Here is a 14,259-nt window from a genome sequence, read left to right as displayed (position 1 = left end):
CAAACGTTCCTCGCTGCACCGCAGAGGAAGGTGCTGCTGCAGTGTCCAAAAGAATAGAGAGATGACTGGAACTTAATGAGTTCAGAGAATAGAGAAATGACGAACTGAATGTGTTCTGTAGCACAGCAAGGTGACTGTGGCGCCTCATCGAGCTCAGAGAACATTTGCAGGACATTTTGTTGCTGTTTACTCATGTGACTAGTAGCAAGGAATGTGGATACATCCATTAGCCTGCCCTCAAGGAAGCAGAACCCTAAAGGCAGTGTTAAGAGAGTTCAGCTAGTCAGGAGTTACCTATGGCTTCCTGTCTAAATATGGTATTTGTATTTATCTGATTTCCTAATTATCAAGTAAGAATTTTCGTTACTTTTAAACCTTCTACAAAAGGAATAGTGATTATGAGTTACTTGGTATCTAGAAATTTCAGAAATGTAAGATGCATCTAAGAGTGTAAAATGAATTTTAAATGTAACTGTCTTATGTCTATGAAATGAAGGTTCTAGCATTTTTTTTTTCTTTTTGGGTCACACCCGGCAATGCACAGGAGTTACTCCTGGTTTATGCACTCAGGAATTACTCCTGGCGGTGTTTGGGGGACCATATGGGATGCTGGGAATCGAACCTAGGTTGGCTGCATGCAAGGCAAACGCCCTACCTGCTGTGCTATTGATCCAGCCCCAGGTTCTAGCATTTTAGACAGAGCTGTTATTGAAGACAATTTGTTATCTACAAGCAAATTATTTAGTAATATTGCCTTTGAAGAACTTGGAGCTCTTCTGGAAATCCCTGCAGCTAAGGTATTGTTTCCGATATAAGATAACAAGAACACGAAATGGAAATTAGGGCTGGGGCGATGACTCTAGAGAGCTGGAATGTGTACTTTGCATGCATGATCCCCGGGTTCAGTTCCTGCCACCCCACTGTCCCCTAGCCACTAAGGTAAAAAGCAAAAGAAACATGTGAGGCTCTGGGTTTGATTCCTAACTTTGCAACAAACAGAAGAATCTAAAATGACCAAATTAAAAGATACAATTTTTAAACATCGACAGCTATTTCCAAAAAGATAAATAGGATGTGTTCAACAAAATACATATTAAAGAGAATCTGGTAAATGAAAGTAAATCATTTCTTGAGTGTTGAACTGGTACTGTGGTGGAGTTGCCTGACCCTGGGCCTTCCAGTTCCATCCTCGGGGACGTGGGGTGTGGGACCATGGAGTGCTGGCGCCAGGCTCCTCAGGTCTGCATGCATGGTACGTTGTTCCAAGCCCTGGAGCTTCCTCTCTGTTCCTCTTCTGAATAAATTATAGTTTATAATAAAGGAAGGGACCTGAAATAGAACTCACGGCGTTTCCAGGTTTTGCTATCAATTTTGTGAGAATCTTTTCAGTGTCTGTTTAAATCAAGTGGTTTCTGACTTCTACCTTGAGATTTTCATACCTGCCTTTTAAAATACAAGCTCTAGCTTGACTCATAGGTGAATGTCATTTAGATTCTGAGAGAAGGACAGCAGTTACACTCCATCCTATTCTGTTGTAACTTCTATGCTTGATTTAGCTAAAGAAGTTGACCTGAGTTTATTACAGAATTGTTTTCATTCTTAGTCACGATCAGGAGTTGGTTGATTGTTATAAATTCCAGCAGGACATTGGTAGTATTCTATTTTTTTGTTTTGGGGGCACACCCAGCAGTGTTCAAGGCTTACTCCTGGCTCTGCACTTAGGAATCATTCCTGATGGGTTTTTGTGACTCTGTGGGGTGCCACAGGTTGAATTTGTGTCAGTCACATGCGAGGCAAGCTGTACTATCACTCTAGTCTGACTGGGAGTATTTAGAAGGTATTTCAGGTACCATTTACAAAACATACTCTCAATTCAAAATAATGCCAGTAGCATTCGGGTAGCATTTCAATTAGCAGTTATAAATGTTCTCTTAACTTGGGGAGTCAGAGTGATTGTAGACTGGTCAGGATGCTTGCCTTGCATGCAGCTCCTGGGTTTGGTCTCCGGCACCTCAGAATTCTGTCCATGCACTGCCAGGAGTAATACCTGAGTGCAGTGCAAGGAGTAAGCCCTGAGAACTGCTAGGTGTGGCAAAGAATTTTTTTTCAATTTTAAATTATGATAAAAGTAAGGAAATCACCTTTTATTTTTATTTATTTATTTATTTTTGCTTTTTGGGTCACACCCGGCGATGCTCGGGGGTTACTCCTGGCTCTGCACTCAGGAATTACTCCTGGTGGTGCTCAAGAGACCATATGAGATGCTGGGAATGGAACCTGGGTTGGCCGTGTGCAATCAAACGCCCTACACTCCAGCTCCAGGAAATCACTTTTTATTACTTAAAAAACTTTTTTTTTTTTTAGTGAATCAAAATTGTTTTGATTTCACAAAATTGACTAAGAGAAGTGTGAGAGGTGAGAGAGAAACCCATGTCCAAGAACACCCTGGACTTCTACAGAGTGGAACTCTAAAGTCGTGCAATATGGTGCCATCGCCTTCTCTCTCTCAGAGAATTTTTAGTTTAGGATTTTCTGACACAGTTCCTTTACTCATACGCATCCAATATGTAGTAAAGGAGTGCAATAATTTGAGTACCAATGCTTACGTTGCTATTAAAACGTGTTTTCTACAGGGTTTAAGCTATGGTCTGTTGTTGTAACTAAGTAAATTGAATATATTTTTAATGGTAAATACTAATTACAAAATACGATGGATTTAGGATTATGGTAAAAATAGAATACTAAAATTACTAAGTCACCACTTAGTAATTTTAGAGTCTTTTTTTTGGGGGGGGGTCACACCTGGCGATGCACAGGGGTTACTCCTGGCTCTGCACTCAGGAATTACTCCTGGCGGTACTCAGGGGACTATATGAGATGCTGGGAATCGAACCTGGGTCAGCCGCGTGCAAGGCAAACGCCCTACCTGCTGTGTTATCTCTCCAGCCCCATAGAGTCATTTTTAATGAGAAGAAAAAAATGTTAGATTTTGAGCATAGGAAAAATATTTTTAAATGTTGCATGTTTTATTCTGCTCAAAATATGTAATAGAATACATATTTTATTTATTTATTTATTTTTGAAATCTAGAGACCCAAACTTTTTTTTTATAGTGAGACATCATGAGGTACAGCTGCAAACTTACACATTTTTGTGCTTGGGTTTCAATTATACAATGATCAAACACCCATCCCTCCACCAGTGCGCATTTCCCACCACCACGGATCCCAGTATCCCTGCCACCCCGCAGCCCCCATCCCACCCTGCCTCTGTGGCAGGGCATTTCCCTCTCTCTCCTTTTGGGTTCTGTGGTTTGCAAGAGAGGCATTGAGTGGCAATCATGTTTGGTCGATAGTCTACTTTCAGCATGCTTCTCCCATCCTGGGAGGATCCTCCCAACACCCTTTATTTGGTGTTCCCTTCTCTTTCTGAGCTCCCTTTTCCCCTAACATGTGTGGTTGGCCTCCAGGTCATTGAGTAAAATTCCTGGTACTAATCTCTGCCATTCTTGGGTGTTAGTTTCCTATTTTTTTACTTTATGTTCCCCAGATGAATGCAATCTTTCTATGTCTATCCCTTTCTTTCTGAGTCATTTCGCTTAACATGATACTTTCCATGTAGTACCACTTGTATGTAAATTTCATGACTTCGTCTTTTCTAACAGCTACATAGTACTCCATTGCGTAAATGTACCAAAGTTTCTTTAACCAGTCATCTGTTCTCGGGCACTCAGGTTTTTTCCAGATTCTGGCTATTGTAAAAAGTGCTGCAATAAACAGACAATTGCAGATGTCACTTCGGCTATACTTTTTTACCTCTCTAGGATATATTCCCAGGAGTGGTATTGCTGGGTAAAATGGGAGCTCAATTTCTAATTTTTTGAGAATCATGCATACTGTTTTCCAAAAGGGCTGAACCAGTCGGCATTCCCACCAACAGTGAAGGAGTGTCCCTTTCTCACCACATCCGCGCCAGCACCGGTTGCTTTTGTTCTTGTGAATATGGGCCAGTCTCTGTGGTGTGAAGTGATATCTCATTGTGGTTTTGATCTGCATCTCCCTGATGATTAATGATGTGGAACATTTTCTCATGTGTCTTTTAGCCATTCGGATTTCTTCTTTGTCAAAATTTCTATTCATTTCATCTCCCCATTTTTTGATGGGGTTGAATGTTTTCTTTTTGTGGAGTTGAACCAGTACTTTGTTTATCCTTGAAATTAACCCCTTATCAGATGTGTAGTTGGCGAATATCCTTTCCCATTCTGTAGACTGTCTTTGTATTTTGGTCACTGTTTGTTTTGAGGTGCAGAAGCTTCTTAGTTTAAGATAGTCCCATTTGTCTATCTCTGTTTTCACTTGCTGGCCAGCGGTGTTACATCTTTGAAGACACCATTAGCTTCTATTTCATGAAGGGTTTTGCCAACATTTCCCTCAATGTATCTTATAGATTCCGGTCTGATATTGAGGTCTTTAATCCACTTAGATCTTACTTTTGTACATGGAGTTAGGCAGAGATCTGAGCCCATTTTTTTGCATGTAGCCATCCAGTTTTGCCAACATAATTTGTTAAAGAGGCTATCCCTGCTCCACTTCACTTTTCTTGCCCCCTTATCGAAGATTAGATGCTCGTATGCTTGGGCGGGGGGGGGGGGGGGAGTCAGTATATTCAACCCTGTTCAATTGGTCTACAGCTCTGCCTTTGTTCCAGTACCATGCTGTTTTAATTATTACTGCTTTGTAGTAGAGTTTGAAGTTAGGGAGGTTGATTCCTCCCATTTTCTTTTTCCCAAGAATTGCTTTAGCTATTTGTGGGGGCTTATTGTGCCATATAAATTTCAGGAGTGTTTGCTCCAATTCTTTGAAGAATGTCATGGGTATCCTAATAGGAATTGCGTTGAATTTATACAGTGCTTTGGGAAGTATTCCCATTTTGACAATGTTAATTTTCCTGATACATGAACACGGGATATTTTTCCATTTCCTCGTATCCTCTTTTATTTCCTGAATTAGAGTTTTGTAGTTTTCTTTGTACAGGTCCTTTACTTCCTTAGTTAAGGTGATTCCTAGGTACTTGATTTTCTGGGGCACAATTGTGAATGGGATTGTTTTCTTCATGTCTCTTTCTTCTCTTTCACTATTTGCATATAGGAAAGCCATGGACTTTTGGGTATTGATTTTATAGCCTGCCACTTTACTGTACAAGCCTATTGTTTCTAGATGTTTCTTGATAGAGGTCTTAGGGTTTTCCAACTATAGTATCATATCATCTGCGAATAGTGAGAGCTTGATTTCTTCCTTTCCTACCTGGATGCCCCTAATATCTTTTTCTTGCCTAATCGCTATTGCAAGTACTTCCAGTACTATATTGAACAGCAGTGGAGAGAATGGACATCCTTGTCTCGTCCCTGATCTTAGAGGGAAGGCTCTCAGTTTTTCGCCATTGAGGACGATGCTTGCTGTAGGCTTGTGGTAGATGGCTTTAACTATATTGAGAAAAGTCCCCTCTATCCCCATTTTGTCTAGGGTTTTCATCATAAATGGGTGCTGGATCTTGTCAAATGCTTTCTCTGCATCTACTGATATGATCATATGATTTTTATCTTTTCTTTTGTTGATATGGTGGATTACGTTGATTGATTTCTGAGTGTTAAAACAGCCTTGCATCCCCGGGATGAATCCTACTTGGTCATGGTGTATGATCTTTTTGATGAGTAGTTGAATTCTATTTGCTAGTATTTTATTGAGAATCTTCGCATCCGTGTTCATCAGGGATATCGGCCTGTAGTTTTCTTTTCTCGTGGTGTCTTTGTTTCCTTTTGGTATTAGAGAGATATGGGCTTCATAGAAACTGTTTGGGAAAGTTTCTGTTTTTTCAATTTCCTGAAAGAGCTTGAGAAGGACTGGCAGCAGGTCCTCTTTAAATGTTTGGAAAAATTCGCTAGTGAATCCATCTGGGTCTGGGCTTTTGTTTTTGGGAAGACTTTTGATTGCAGTTTCTATTTCGTTGATGTTAATAGGTCTATTCAGATACTCCAGGTCTTCTTGATTCAGCTTTGGGAGATTATAGGAGTCCAGGAATTTGTCCATTTCTTCTAGGTTCTCTTGTTTCGTGGCGTACAGACTTTCAAAGTAGTCTCTGATGATCTTTTGGATTTCTTTGGTTTCTGTTGTGATATCCCCCTTCTCATTTCTGATTCGGTTTATTAGGGTTCTCTCTCTCTGTTTCTTTGTGAGTGTTGCGAGTGGTCTATCTATCTTGTTTATTTTCTCAAAGAACCAGCTCTTGGTTTCATTGATCTTTCAGATTGTTTCTTTGGTTTCCATGTCATTGATTTCTGCTCTAAGTTTTATGATCTCTTTCCTTCTGCCTGATTTAGGCTCTTTCTGTTGATCCTTTTCTAAGGACTTGAGCTGTGAGGTCAAGTTGTTTATGTGCACTATTTCTACAGACCCAAGATATGCTTGCAGAGCTATAAATTTTCCCCTTAATACAGCTTTCGCTGCATCCCATAGGTTCTGGTAGCTCGTGTATTCATTCTCATTTTTTTCAAGTATCTTTTGATTTCGTCCTTTACTTTGTTCCTGACCCACTCGTTGTTCAGCATCAAGTTGTTTAATTTCCAGGTGTTTGATTTGGTTCTCCGTGTCTGTGTGTGATTCACTTCTATCCTCAGTGCATCATGGTCTGAAAAGATGGCTGATACTATTTCTATATTCCTGATTCTGTTGAGGTATGTTTTGTGTCCTAGCACATGGTCTATTTTGGAAAATGTTCCGTGTGCACTGGAGAAGAATGTGTATTCTTTCTTTTGGGGGTGTAAAGCCCTGTATAGGTCTATAAGCCCTCTCCTATTTCTTCTTTCAAAGCCAATGATTCCTTGCTGGGTTTTGTTCTTGTTGATCTGTCCAGAGGTGATAGGGCAATGTTGAAGTCTCCAAGTACTATTGTGTTGCTTGCAATGTCCTCCTTAAAATCTGTTAGCAGTTGTTTTAAATATTTAGCTGTTCCCTCATTAGGTGCATATACATTTAAGAGTGTGATTTCTTCCTGTTGTACATATCCCTTGATGAATAGAAAATGGCGTTCACTGTCCCTTCTAGTCTTTTTCAAGGTGAAATTAATGTTGTCGGATACTAGTATGGCCACCCCAGCTTTTTTACAGGAGCTGTTTGCTTGCAGGATTGTTTTCCATCCTTTGACTTTGAGTCTGTGTTTGCTCTGAGTGTTGAGATGAGTTCCTTGTAGGCAGTAGAATGTTGGGTTCTGTCTCTGTATCCATTTTGCCACTCTGTGTCTCTTCAATGATGAATTTAGACCATTGACATTGAGAGAGAGTATGGTTATGGGGTTTTGTGTCATGTTTCTGTGCGGGTGTGTTGTGGTTGTAGGGTTTGTCTTGTCTTATAGTAGCCCCTTTAGTCCTTGTTTTAGATTTGGTTTTGAGTCTATGAAGTTCCTGAGCTGCTGTTTATCTAGAAAATAGTGTAGCATTCCGTCTATTTTGAGTGAGAGCTTAGCCAGATAGAGTATTCTTGGTGAAGCATTCATTTCAGTGAGTTTTTTGACTATATCTCGCCACTGCCTTCGGGCTTGTAGGGTTTCCTCTGATAGGTCTGCTGTGAATCTCAGGGGTGCTCCTTTGTATGTGATTTCCTTTTTTGCCCTTGCTGCTTGCAGTATTGTGTCTCTATCGGCAGCATTGAAAATTCTAATTATAATGTGTCTTGGAGTGTTTCTGTTGGGGTCTCTTTTAGCTGGCACCCTTCAGGCTTCTTCAATCTGAATGGCTGTATTGTGGAGCTCTGGGAATTTTTCGGTGATAATTTGTTTAAGCATGGTTTTTTCACTGGGATTGTTTCCCTGAGCTTCTGATAGTCCAATGATTCTTATGTTGTTTCTTCTGGAATAGTCTCATAGGACTCTGATTCGCTCTTGAGCTATTTTGAGGTCTCTTGCCATTGTTTGTTGTTGTCTGTTGGCTTGGTGCAGCTGATCTTCCAAGTCCCTGATTCTTTCCTCAGCTGTGGTCATTCTATTTTTGAGGGCAGTGAGTGAGGATTTGACTTCATCTGTGGAATCTGTGATGTGTGCCATTTCTGTGCGAAGCTTTCCAATTTCGGCTCTCATTTCTTGCTGTATTTTGTCAATTGTGTGATTGATTGTTTCTTTCATGTCCTCTTTCAATTTAGCAGATATCTGCGTGACTGTTTCATCGAGTTGATTGAACATCTTGATGACTTCATATCTGAGTTCCTTGTCAGAGAGGTCCCTAAAGTGGCTAGCACCTACTGAGGCTTCTGTACTTACTTCCTCGTAAGTATCCCCCTGTGGCGGGGATTTGTGTTGTTTCTTCATGCTGTTGTGTATGTGTAGGGGTAATATTTCTTGATTTGATTGAACTGGGGGGTGGGGGAAAAGAGACCGGCTCGGCTTGGGCGACAGAAGGGGACAGGCAGACAGGCTCAGATCAACTTTTCCTCCCAGCGTCCGGGGGACGCCTCCAGACACTTGCACGGTGGAATCCTAGCCCCGGGTCCGAGGGACGGGAGCATAGAAAAATTTTGATAAGAAAACTTTTTTAAAAATTCATTATCTCTGAATAAGAAAAACAGATTCTAATGAGCAATAAAATATGAACAGGAAATAGATGAACATAGAAGTAAAGTTTAGCGCTGGCGAGCCGAACCAAGCTCTTTCAGTCAGTTCTTTTGTCTTGTGTGAATGTTTGATACCATAATATTGGTAAAGGTAAAGGCCCTCCCGTTGATCGTCGATTTGCTCGAGTGGGCCCAGTAACGTCTCCATTGGAGACTTTGTTGTTACTGTGTCTGGCATATCGAATACTCTCGGTAGCTTGCCGGGCTCTCCGAGAGGGGCGGAGGAATCGAACTCGGGTCGGCCATGTTGGCCGCGTGTAAGGTGAACGCCCTACCCGCTGTGCTATCGCTCCAGCCCTACCATAATATTACTAAGAGTTTTTTGTTTCTGTGTTTAAAGGCAGAAAAGATAGCATCACAAATGATAACAGAAGAACTGATGAATGGATTCATCGATCAGATTGATGGGATAGTTCACTTTGAAAGTAAGAGGGTTTGCTTATTTCTGTCAGATTGAACTGGCCGTGCATGGTCGTATATTTGTGATGAAGACATACTGAGAGCCACGGAGAGACGGATTGGCTGCCGCTGGCCCAGTTCCATCTCCCGTACTGCACATGATCACATGAGCACCACCAAGAGTGATCCCTGAGCCGGGAGCCAGGAGTAAACCCTGAGCACGCCAGTTGTGGCCCACCCCCACAACAACCCGGCCCCCGAAACAACAGTGTCACACTGTGGTTGCTTATATCAGGTATTTTTTTTTCTTTTTTTCCCCATTTTTTATAATTTTATTTATTGAATCACAGTGAGAGCAGTTACAAAGCTTTCGGGTTTAAGTCTCAGTCATACAATGAAACACTTGTACCTTTACCAGTGCCCCTTCTCCACCACCAAAAACCCCAGAATATCCCCCATCCCAAACCCTCCCCCTACCTGTGGGGCAGATGATTTCCACATTACTCTCTCTCTATTTTGATTACATTCAATATTTTGACACCAGACCCACCATTATTATTTGGGATTTTACCCCAACATTCAGATCTGCTGAAAAGGCAACAGTGGACAATTTGTTTTCTATTGCTGGTTATGAAGAACATATGATGCCGCGTGGCTGCAGTAGTGGCTGCGCGATTTTGAAATTCCGAAATTTTAACACTTAAAGCTGGAGGGATTTCTGCCAAAACCTGCTGTGTTCCAAGATTTGTTCCTGAGTCTCTGGGATCATGGCTGTTAAGCAGCTTGATCAGGAGCCTGAAAGGCCGTTCTTGGGTAGCGACTTGGGGTCTCGTTGGGACAGGGAGGAAAGGGCCAGCTCCACCCCCATTCTGTGAGGCCCCACGTGTATCGTCACTGAGGGCCCAAACCTGACTGTCCAATGGCCTCTAGAGGATGGCGGCCACCAAGCCGCCTAGGGAGAGCAGGCGGAGGGACAACACCCTTTCCCCCCTGGAGTTACCTGGCGACAGTAATCTACTGTGGGGTCCAGATGCATTTCTGCCTTATCAGGTGTTTTTCCAAGGCCCTTTCCTCCTCACTCTACCAAGTTGTTTTAGGTGGTATCATCTATTCTTTTGGATTCTGTTACTGTCTTGAGGTAGGCAATGTTTAGATTCACCTTTCAAGTGTACATTTCTCTTGAACTCCCAACCTAGTGGCTCTCATTAACGGATGGGAGTTTCCCACCTGATTATCCTGTAAGTATCTCAGAATGAACAAATTTTTCCTTCCTGCCTGCCAGTGGTTCACCCCCAAACTGCATTGTTCATTTCCTTCAAATTTTTTGAGATGGGGGTGCCCACACCTGGTGGTGCTCAGGGGCTACTCCTGGCTCTTCACTCAGGAATCCTTCTGGCGGGGCTGTGGGGACCATATGGGATGTCGGGGGTCAAACCCGGGTCAACCACATTCTAGGCAAGCGCCCAACCTGCTAGCCTGTCACTCCAGCCCTCCTTGAGTATTGCTTATCCTTGGTCACTTTTCTTCCCTGGTGACAGTTCTTTCCATTTTTCCGTTGATAGTTATCTGGAGTCCACATGGTCTTTATATTTCTCCCTACCACCAGCTCACTCTGAGTTTTTGTAAATCCTCCTGGGTGAGAATTAGCCACTTCACGATTTTCCTCTCGTTACCACATGCCCCTTCCTAGTCCAATGTCTCAAACTGACCAGAGTGATTGCAGTCTCTTAAAAATACAAATAAATAGAGAAAAAACTTGAAATCACATTGCTCTCGTCTTTGGGCTCTAACAAATGGCCTTCCCCACTGCTTGTGAAACAAAATCATGGTCTTTCAGGGTCCTATATGGTCCTTGGTACCTCTTTCTTTTTCGTTTTATGGGGCCATGCCTGGATGTTCCCAGGGCATCTTCCTGGCTCTGCGCTCAACCCTATTCGGTATCGTTCACTCTACAGAGAGGCTCATTTAGGGACAGCTGTTCTGTGTGGCTCATCACTGACAGAATGTTCCAGGACTACTTTGGATTTGTTTCTGTACTCCGCCTGGCTCCGGTGGTCAAGGACAGTGTCTCGGAAATAGACTAGTAGTGAATGTTCCTCTCTGTAAATCAGCTCTTACCTTCCCGTTGCAATTTATTTCATTGTCTTGAAATTTATATGACATAAATCATTTTATCTGACTCTTACCCTTCTTTTTACTTCCTTCTTTCCCTTGGTTGTGTTGCCCAGGCTTGCACGCGGGGTATCTGCACACACCCTCGGTCTGGGAGATTCTGGGCATTGGAACCGAGCGCAGCGCCCTGGGCTCCCAGATGTTGTTTCAGTGATCAGTGGGATGTAGTGGGTAATGCCAGCTTAGTGCCCAAATGTTTTTGGGGCTGGAGAGACAGTACAGGGGTTAAAGCATTTCCTGTATGTGGTTTAACCAGGACAGCCCTGCTTTGATGCATGGTCCCTTGAGCACCAGCGGGAATGGCCTCAAAACAAAACAAAGTTTCAGCTCCCGGAAAGGAACTCCACCCTAATTAGGCAGTTATTTGCCAAACCTTCCTCTGCTTGGGCCCTGGCAACCACCAATCTGCATTTTGTTTTTTCTGGATTTATTCTGGGGATATATTATGTATATATGGATGACTGTATAGATGAATATAGGTATATATCTAGAGACTTGGAAATGGCAATATCTATATACAGGTGGGTATATATATGGGTAAATATCTGTCCTTACATGCTTAAATATTGGTATATGTGTAGATGACTCTAGATACAGATTTGCGTAGCTACGCTTATATGTATATGGGCATATGTGTCGATAAAGATTGTCTTTCTGTGAAGACAGGCTTGGAATCATGGGACTATAACGTTATCTCTCAACATAGTTCTTTCCGGTTTTCGTTCATACTGTAGCGTGTGATCAGTATTCTAAGGCTGAGTGATGGTCTTCCACTCTGCAGGTGCCACGGTTCTGCCACTGCTTGTTTGGGGCCTGCTCTCGGTGTGGTGCTTGGGGGCGCCCAGTAGTGCTGGGGATCGAACTTGGGACCACCCCGGTCCCTCAGTGTCTCCTGGCCCCGACATGATCACTCTCTCTTACCTGGTGCTAGGTAGAGAAAAACCCTGTGGATTCCTGATGAGATTGTTTGGGGTTTTGCTTAAATGTTGTTCAGAGTGTAGTAGGAACAACCTTGACCTTGCGAGTGGACTTGCCTCCCCAGTAGGTGGCAGTGTCAGACCACTCAGGGCAGTGGTGCAGGGATCCCGGCCCTCTCTGCCTTTGTGGGAGCTGTGCTTGGTCTATTCTGTTTTCTTAAGTAATAATTTGTTTCCGTCAATGTATGGGTTTGTTTTAATGGTTTAAGCCATAAAATGACTTTTTTTTTATGATTTGGCCACTTTGCTTGACTCTTAGTTTGATTTTATTAGTCATGATTTTGGAGTAAAAATCACTACCACTGTATGTATATTTTAACTCACCTTTCTGAGTAGTACAGAGGAGGGTGACTTCAGCTCTGCATTTTGTTCCTTCTTTCTTTAGCAAGAGAAGCCCTGCCAACTTGGGACAAACAGATCCAGTCACTTTGTTTCCAGGTGAATAAACTCCTGGAAAAAATCAGCCAGACGGCGCCAGAGTGGACGGCCCAGGCCATGGAGGCCCAGATGGCCCAGTGAGTCCTCCCGAGCGTGGGTGCACACTACATCCTTCTCCACGTTGTCCAGGTCAACTTCACGCTCCAAAGCATTTGCATCCTGACGTTACTATTTCAGTCCCTTTTATGCCAGATTCCATTTAAAGCCGACATTTGTAGAGCAAGAAGTGCAGCATTTGGAAATAATGTAGTTCTTATATATTCAGGTTCTCCATGTATCAAATTAACTCAGATGTTTTGAAGGCTTTTTCTTTAAACTGAGTGAAATATCTGTGGCTAAAAGGTTTGGGATTTGTGATAACTTTGTAGTCATGTAAAATTGAAGTGCTTGTGCCTCCAAATGTGATTATTCTAATAAACGGTGAAGTGAGCCGAATAAAAGGAGTGTTGTTTTTAATTAGTGAACGTTGTTGATCCTTCTCCCTCTCCATCGACACTGAGTTGATACCCTGTACGAGAAACTTGGGCATTAGTCCCAGTGCCTTTTAGCCAAGCCCAAGCGCCAGAAAGCTAAAGGAGAGTATGTGTAACTTAGCAGAGTGATGAGACACTTGCCCACAAGAGAAGGTAATTTCTGCCTTGCTGTATAGAGAAATGGGGGAAGGACTTGCAAATTACAAGTTGGTGGCCAACTTCACTTTTCACTCCAAGGTGTATAGAGTTTGAATCATCACTTCATCTTCAGAAGAAAAAACATTGTCAGGCTAACCGTCAGTGGCTTTTTTAGCTCAGTTTTCCCCAAAGTGGGCATACTGCTCCCAGGGGTGCAGCAAAAGATCCAAGGGTAAGGTGCTAGCCTTGCTTGAAGAAGGTAGCTTTCTGGGAATGGGGTAGGAGGGATGAGTTATTTATTTTTTTCCTCAAAAGGGACCAGTAAGCCAAATATATTTGGAAGCTTTTTTTCTTAGCTCTACCAGAAAATTGCATTCACAGGGTCATGGACCCCACATTCTTTGGCTCTTGGAAATAGACGTTTAATGAGAGGACAGCATTCTTGGCTCAGGCAAGGTTCATTGGAAGGGTGGGCTGGGGGCACTTGTGCCTAACCCGAGGGCGGCAGCCTTGGAGGCCTCTGCGCTGACTCCGACAGCGGAAACCGTGGTTCCAGGGAGGACGGTCCTGAGGAAGAACGGGATGGCTGTTTTCCTCTTGCTTGTGATTATCCAACCTCACGTGCATCCTCACGGTCGGACAGTGTTGGGCAGTTAGTTGTGCACGGATCCCCAGCACTGCCCACAATCCCTGCAAGCTAATGTGGAGGGAAAGGCCAGGCCTCGTGTGCAGTCTGAGATTTGGGGAAGCTCTTGTTCTGTGATGGGAGGACAGGGAAGAACTTGCTAGAATGCAGTGATACAGGGGGTGAAGAAAGGACAGGATAGAAAGGTTGCTTAACTCTGCGCCATGGAATGAGGCACTGCCAACGGGGGAGTGGAGCCCCCCAGTCTCGTTTACGAGAAGAAAAGCGAGGCTGACACTTCTGAAGGTCACAGTCCAGGGCCAGATCCAATTGGAAGGTTATAGAATGTTTCCTAACACACACACACACACACACACACA

General features: G+C 43.0%; 1 long non-coding RNA gene across 1 annotated transcript; it reads left to right on the top strand.

Moving 5' to 3' along the window:
* Window positions 1-680: 680 nt before the first annotated feature.
* LOC130020782 (uncharacterized) lies at window positions 681-13,068 on the top strand. The gene is made up of 3 exons (XR_008792020.1): window positions 681-797; window positions 8,998-9,082; window positions 12,591-13,068. It is a non-coding gene; the product is annotated as an uncharacterized LOC130020782 (long non-coding RNA).
* Window positions 13,069-14,259: the final 1,191 nt, after the last annotated feature.

Source organism: Sorex fumeus, unplaced genomic scaffold, assembly GCF_029834395.1.
Source record: "Sorex fumeus unplaced genomic scaffold, SorFum_2.1 ptg000013l, whole genome shotgun sequence".
In the NCBI taxonomy this organism is placed as follows: domain Eukaryota; kingdom Metazoa; phylum Chordata; class Mammalia; order Eulipotyphla; family Soricidae; genus Sorex; species Sorex fumeus.
This window is presented reverse-complemented; position numbering and strand designations above follow the sequence as displayed.